Source organism: Haemaphysalis longicornis, unplaced genomic scaffold, assembly GCF_048455015.1.
Source record: "Haemaphysalis longicornis isolate Haplotype H1 unplaced genomic scaffold, Haemaphysalis longicornis Haplotype H1 scaffold_2, whole genome shotgun sequence".
NCBI lineage: Eukaryota > Metazoa > Arthropoda > Arachnida > Ixodida > Ixodidae > Haemaphysalis > Haemaphysalis longicornis.
Genome location: NW_027526295.1, coordinates 79259535 through 79267541, shown reverse-complemented (window position 1 = coordinate 79267541; position 8007 = coordinate 79259535). Strand labels below are relative to the sequence as shown.

Genomic DNA, 8007 nt, shown 5'->3' with positions numbered 1-8007 from the left:
TCCTGTGCTTGGGGGTGGTAGCCAGCGCCATTCGGACTAATCGGGGTGAAGGGGACCTTCTTTTTAACCCCCGGGTCGTGACTCGAGTGTCTACGACATGTCCAGAGTGGTCGACCAGCTTTGAACCCTCTTAAGCTCCCTTTGGCAACAAGACTGCCAGAACAGAGGCCCTCGCTATGCATGTAGCGAATCAGAATAGGAAATGAGGGGCTCGTTGAAAATAACACAGAAATAAGGGTTGGCAGTCGAGAAAACCTCGGAAAGCAAAGGGGAGGATGTGGTAGATCATTGAAACAGATTAAGAATTTGGAAAGAAAGAAAGTGAAGAAAAAATGCCCGCCAGGTGGGATCCGAACCCACGACCTCCAGAATACCAGTCTGGTGCGATAACCACTACGCTACCGGCGGGGCGATTTTCCCATTCACTTTCTGGGGTATTTATGTTAGGTATGTTTGTTTCCTGTGCTTGGGGGTGGTAGCCAGCGCCATTCGGTCTAATCGGGGTGAAGGGGACCTTCTTTTTAACCCCCGGGTCTTTTTAACCCCCAGACCGGTATTCTGGAGGTCGTGGGTTCGGATCCCACCTGGCGGGCATTTTTTCTTCACTTTCGTTCTTTCTTTCCAAATTCTTAATCTGTTTCAATGATCTACCACATCCTCCCCTTTGCTTTCCGAGGTTTTCTCGACTGCCAACCCTTATTTCTATATATATATATATATATATATATATATATATATATATATTTATATATATATATATATATATATATATATATATATATATATATATATATATATATATATATATATATATATATATATATATATATATATATATATATGTGTGTGTGTGTGTGTGTGTGTGTGTGTGTGTGTGAGGAGCAGTAAAACTTTGAAGGTGGTAGAGAACACAAGAAAAGACAACTTCGAACAAGGTAGAAGCACGATTGTTGCCCCCGTTTCAGCAAAAAGACTTGCCTTTGTCATGGCAACCCCTCGCCTGGCTGGCACGCTTTATACAGGGGTAGGTCCCCAGGTATTAGGAGATAAGGAAGAAGGAAGTGAAATTGAGCAAGCGGGTTGGTTTGGGAGTACGTCAGGGGAGGTATTTAGGGGGAAAGAAGGTTGTATAGTTTGAGCCCCGAAGTTGGTCAGAGGGAGGTCAGCCGGGGGTTTATATTCCGGGAAATTCTTGGGGAGAAAGGATGAGAGGGTGTTTGTTGACCCCCTCTTGGCATACCGAAAGTTTGTCAAAACCGCCTGAAGCAGAGCAGGCGGTGAGAGAGGTCCTTACAGAAATAATCTGCAAGCATCAGGTCAAAAGAAAAGGTGGAGAAGGGGGGAATAACTCGGTCAAGGAAAAAGAAGAAAAAAACAGGCTAGCTGAACTAGCTGCCAGGTGGCAAGGTATTCTGAATAATGCTTCGCTTTCCCTCTTACAAATTCTCAGAGACCACTGTACCAGCTAACTCAGCCTCTTCAACGACCAGATTGAAGCTCTTCTGCTAACTGAGGAGGAGAAACTAGGTCCTAATATTTTGATAAATGGCAAGGAAAATGATCGCCACAAGTGTGTGTTCTCTGAATGCGTTGCTTGTCTATCGCAGGCCTGGTGGTACATGTTTGTGGAAAATTACTTTCCTTCCATTTCTGTAACAACCCTCAAGGGCTAACAGTATTGAAAATAAATAAATAAATAAATAAAATCTTAGCTATATGCAAGCGGTGAAGTTTCAGCGTGACCAGCTTCCCTCGCGAAATACAGCCTGCACTGTAGAAAATCAGCCTCTGAAAATACCGGACTATGGAGTTTTATGTCATGTTACGTACCCCCTCGATATAGAGATTGCTTTAGTAGAACCTCCTACCCTGATCAATAATCCTATACAAAAAACGAGCTCCCTCGGTACCTGCCCCAGCAACGTTATGGACATTTCCAAAACACTTAAGGCCGAAGAAAAAGGTATCCTAGAACGAGGTCTAACTTTCTGTCTCAAAAATAACCGTGTCAATGAATACGAGTTACATAAAGATCTCACTGAATTTTCTAGACGAATGAGACTAAGTGAGCTTTTTTCGGAAAACCAGGACCAATCTCACATTAACGAACGCACCCTCCACCCTCCTAACACTCGGACTCCAGATATAGATCAATCTCCAGAATTAGATCTGTACTTAAAATCAGTATCAAGAGAAATATTGACAACTAGGCGATCAAACAAGCGCGAGAACCTAACTCCGTCGGAAGAAGTTACCCTGAATAGCCTGTCAGCCGGAACCGACATATTCATAAAGCCAGCCGACAAAGGTGGTAGCGTAGTTGTTTTACCTATGGAAAAATGCCAAGATGAAGCTTATAGGCAGCTCAATAACCCTTGCCACTAGAAGCCCTTAGATAACGATCCGAGCCAGGAATACAGCCTAAAAATCATTCAGAGCCTCACAGATCTGCGATCTAGAAAATTAATAACGACCACTGACTTAAATTTCATGAAACCGAATACTAAGCTTGCAGGACGTTTTTACCTCCTCCCAAAAGTCCACAAAGTCTCATAAAATTATTGTTCACTGCCAACTTTCCTGGAAGACCCATAGTTTCGAATAACAATGCCCCAACCGAAGCATAATCTCTGTTTCTGAATCATTGCCTATCCGACATTCCGGCTCTTCTTCCTTCATTCGTTCAGGATACACCCCACTTCCTGCGCAGAATAGAAGAGATAAATAAGCGTGGGCGCCTACCCAGCGAAACCCCCCTTGTTACTCTTGACGTTGCCACATTACATACAAACATCCATTTCGTCGAAGGAATCGAAGCAATTTCAAAAGCTTTTCAGGGAACCCGTACCAACTTGCGCCAGAAGTGTACCTAACTTTGTTAAAACTAGTTTCCAATCACAAATATTTTGATTTTGACTCGTCTTACTTTTTGTAAGTTTTTGGAACCAGCATGAGTATTCCATTCGGGCCGACGTATACCAATATTTTCATGGGGCATCTTGAAGCCACCCTACTAAGCTCTTTTCTGCTTAAACCCCAGGTTTACCTCCGCTACATAGACGACATCGTCATGATTTGGGAACACGGTCGCGCGACTCTAGAAACATTTATATCTCATCTCAATTCGTCCACCCGTCTATTAAATTCTCCTGCCAATATTCCGAAAAAGAAGCGAACTTCCTAGATACTACCGTCATTCTAGACAACGGTAAACTTAAAACCACGCTTTTTACAAAACCAACCGACAGGCAGCAGAACCTAGATTATAAAAGCCATCACCCGAGACACTGCAAGCAAGGGATCTTTGTTGGACAAGCCACCAGGCTTAGAAGAGTATGCAGTGATGACTGTGACTTCGTCAATCATCAAGACGAACTCAATTCCACTCTCATGAGCAGGAACTTCCCCAAAAGCTCGCTTGATCAGGGGAACGAACGTGCGTCTAATCTTAAGAGGGATGACGTGCTCAACAAACAGCAACAAAACGAAAGCGCCAAGCCGCCTGCCTAATAACTAAATTTTCAAACGCCCTCCCAAACGTAAACAGTATACTGCGGAAATACCCCATTTTATCCAGTAACGACCGACATAAAACGACGTTCCCGGAAGCAACAAGGGTTACCTACCGGAGAAATCGGATTATAAAAGATATTTTATGCATGTTAAAACAGGGCTTTCGAAGCAACCAGCGAGAGCCAGCTGCTCCCGTCCCAGATGCAAGACTTGCAGTCACCTGCAGACAGACTGCATTGTAAAAAGCACAGCCAGTAATTATGTCCACGAGATTATTTCAAGTTTTACGTGCACTTCATCCTACATTGTGTATATGTTGGAAGGCTCAATGTGCACTAACAGTATATAGGCGAAACAAGTAACCTACGAGCCTACGTCTTAACGGTCACGGGCAGATACTCTTAGCAAATCCTCCATAGCTGTAGCGCAGCATTTCAACCAACCAGGCCACAATTTTGATTACCTTAAGTTGTGTACACTAAAGTCAAACTTTAAGTCTCCTAGGAACAGGAAATACCGAGAATCCTATATAATTCATAAATTCAACTCCATTGAACCTGCTGCAATTAATTCTACGGGCAACTTGAAATACTTGCGATATTCACAGGGAATACAGAATTAGGCATTGTCTTGCATATACCTTATCCAAAGAGTATGACCCCTCCCTCTGCTCCTTAATTGGCCACCTAATTCCTTTTGTTTTCATTCTTTAGCCTCCAGTTTAGTACGCGCCCGCATCCCTCCAACCTTTTCTTAAGAAATTTCATTTTATTTTGTTTTTTGCTCGGCTTTGTCTTCTGCCCCGTATATCACTCTAACTTTATCTTTTCGTTTTTGTGTTTCAGTTGTGGGGTTATTGCTTTTTTGAGTGTGTTTGTTTGCGTGGTTTTCCTCCCTGTTTTTTTTCTTCTTTTTCTTTTGACCTAGTTATTCCCCCTTCTTTACCTTTTCTATTGCCCTGAAGCCTGCAGATAGTTTCTGATAAGGACCCCTCTCACCGCCTGTTTTGCTTCCGGCGGTTATGAGCACCTTTCGGTATGCCGCGTGCTGGGTCAACACACACCCTCTCATCCTTCCTCTTCAAGCATTTCGCGGAATATCATCCCCCGCCTGACTTCCCTCTGACCTACTTCGCGGCTCAATCTACACAACCTTATTTCCCTCTCAATAGCTCCCCCGACGTACTCCCAAACCAATCCGATTTCTCAATTGCACTTCCTTCTTTCCTTTGCTCCTCTCACCTGGGGACCTACCCCTATAGAAAGCGTACCAGACAGGCGAGCGGTAGCCCTGACAAAGGCAAGTCTCTTTGCTGAAACGTTGGCAACAATAGTGCTTCTACCTTGTTCCAAGTTTTCTGTTCACACACACACATATATATATTTATATATATATATATAAAGCGAATCGGAAATGGGAAATGAGGGGCTCAGTGAATAAGTGAATTAAGAAATCAGTGTTAGGAGGGTGCGTTCGTTACTGTCAGATTGGTCCTGCTTTTCTTAATTCACTGCCAAACTTCATTATATACATATATACATATATATATAAGAAAAGAAAACTCTGAACAAGGTAAAAGCACGATTGTTGCCAACGTTTCAGCAAGGAGACTTGCTTTCGTCAAGGCCTTGTTCAAAGTTTTCTTTTCTTATATATATATATATATATATATATAACAGTACAGGTCTTGGCAGCTGAATAGAATATTAAATCAGAATCACCACAAAAAACATAACAACATTTATTACAACGTTTCGGCTAGGGTCCAGCCTTTTTCAAAGAAGGTCCCTTTCCCCCCGAGTAGTCCGAGTGGCGCTCGCTACCACCCCCAAGTGCAGGAAACAAAAAATACCTGCACATAAATGACCGAGAAAGTGGTAGGAAAACAGTCCCGCCGGTAGCGTAGTGGTCATGACACCAGACCGGCATGTTAGAGGTCGTGGGTTCAGATCCCACCCGCCAGCCACTTTCTTTCTGTCTCGAAAAATTATTTATCTGTTTCTATGACCTACCGCATTCTCCCCTTTGCTTTCCGAAGTTTTCTTGACAGCCAACCTTTTTTTCTGTCTATATATATAAATATATATATACATTTCTATATAAATCTAAGGGAAGGGAAAACTCACTACGCGTGCAGAAATAGTATAAGCGAAGAGTCGGATACACAGCAATTACAATACCAAAGAATGTTTACTTACGCAGCGGCAACGGCACTTGCCTTCATCAGAGTACAGTTACATGATTTTGCTTTCATGAACATTTGGAACACATTTCTTATATCGATTTTCAAAAAAACTGTGAGAAGAATCGGGGGAGGTGTCGAAAACCGAGAGTATGCATGCAGTCCGGCTAAGCCTATGTTACAACAACAACAAAAAAAGAGAAAGGAGAGAGAGAGAGAAAGAGAGAGAGAGGCAGGGGTCTCATTACAAGGCAGCGGTCAAGGTTGCTCCACGACGGGGCAACGTAACTGGAAGACTGGACAGTCGCGGTTTCAAAAAAAGGGAAAATTGTACAATCAGGTATTAAGTGTTGGGAGGGAGGAGAGACTGGTTCGGAGGGATCCAGACAGGCATGAAGGAAGAATGTTCTGGGTGAGCCCCCCGCGGATGGACAGAATAAACAGTTCACAAAAGAGCATTGCACAAGAGCTAGCAACTGAACAGGAAATAGGTAGGGTTCATAGAAATCAAAGGGTTAAACGTTTCTAAGTGGTGAGGGGAACGCGGCCTCCTTCCCTAAGACAAATCGCATTGTTGAGTCGTATTGGGGTAATAAACCTGCTGTATTTGGGGTGATTCTGCGAATTGTGATGGGAAACAAGAATAGGGCTGATGAAAAATGTGATAAAAATTATGAAGTCGCCACTTTTATTTGAGGGATAAGCACGTTAGTTATCCATAGCTTTCATTAATACCAAGCGTCGCTGACCCAAGCATATAAATGAGATAATATTCCGGAACCTCGCGGTAGTGGTGGGTTTTGAAAGCGGATTCTAAAATTGTGTCTTTAAGATGTTCAAATGCGTGACCGGGACCGTTCACACGTCTTGACAGGGGCAAATAAGGGCAACGTTTTGCAGGAGAGCGGTGATTATTGAATCGTATCTGGAAGGGCGTTTCAGTTTGGCCGTTATATTGTTGCCTACAAACAGTGCACTCTAAAAGGTATACGACACTAGCAGAGTCACAATTGAAGTTACGCTGTATATGTACGTAGTATTCTGAAGCCGTGCTGGTGGCACGCTGTGTAGTGGTCATCTGTGGGCATACTTTACATCGAGATTTATTACAGGCAATGCAACCCGTAGTTTCCGGTCGCCCGATATAAGACTTAGCAAGAGAGTTGCCTAAATTCTTATTACGCCGGTAGACAACGAGTGGTGGTTCGGGGAATGTGCTTTTTAAGCGTTCACTTTGAAGTAGCATCTTGTCATGTTTTCTAAGTACGGTTGACACTTTTGGAGCGGAGGCTGAGTGGGTTAGAACTAAGTTTGTTTCCGGGCTAACGTTCGGGGCTTTTTTCTTACAGATTTCGTGATGGTCTGATAGGTTGGCTTGCACAACCGCGGCGTCGATAACTTGTTTCCGGTATTTCTTATTCAGGAGGGCGGTCTTGAGTTCTCGACAGTTTGAGTCAAAGTCGGTTTGGTTCCTGCAAATTCTCCTAAAACGGTGGGCTTGGATGTACGGTTTGCTGTCTTACAGTGTCTGACATGGCTACTTTGGATGTGCAAAAACTGCCGCGAGTCTGTCGGTTTTCTATACAATTTAGTTTGAAGCCGACCTTGCGAAGCAGTAACGCTGACGTCCAGAAAGTTTACACTGTGTTCCGAATAGGAATGAGCAAGCGAAATAGTAGGATTGGCTAGGTTAAATGCCTCAATGAAGGTGAGGAGCTCCGCGTCACCGTGCGGCCAGGTCATGAATATTAGTCAATATACTTTTTATAGTACAGTGGCTTTAGATTTTAGTGTCAAAAAGTTTGATCCAGGTGAGCCACAAGGATATTGGCGTAGTTGGGTCTGATTCGAGTTCCCATTGACGTTCCGCTGATTTAAACGTAATGAACTCCGCGAAACTAAAAACTGTTAAGTTCGAGAATAGGCCTAAGGAAACTTTGGTGAGTAGAAGAATCCATAGGTTTGTCGCACGATGACAGCTCATGCGCAAGCGACACAGCAGTGATGCCACGTTCGTGGGGGGTGTTAGTATACAGCGACGCAGCATCCAGGGTTACTAGGAGGCAGTTATTAGGAATTTCAATTTTTAGATGTCTGAGAGAAAATCATTGGTATAATAATGAAGGAGGGAAAGCTGGTCGGAATGTCGCAAAAGAGATCATCGACATAGCGCAAAAGGTTTCCGGTAGCAGTGCAAATGCCAGAAACAATAGGGTGCCCTGGGTTGTTCCCTTTGTGATTTCCAGGCAGAAAATCGAATTCACCGCCTACTGGGCTTAAGGAATCAAGGAACGAGCCGTGGTTTCATTTAT

The 8007-nt window shown here is 43.5% G+C and overlaps 1 non-coding gene across 1 annotated transcript; it reads right to left on the bottom strand.

Moving 5' to 3' along the window:
• Window positions 1-335: 335 nt before the first annotated feature.
• On the bottom strand, window positions 336-408 carry Trnat-ggu (transfer RNA threonine (anticodon GGU)). The gene has a single exon. It is a non-coding gene; the product is annotated as a tRNA-Thr (tRNA).
• Window positions 409-8007: the final 7599 nt, after the last annotated feature.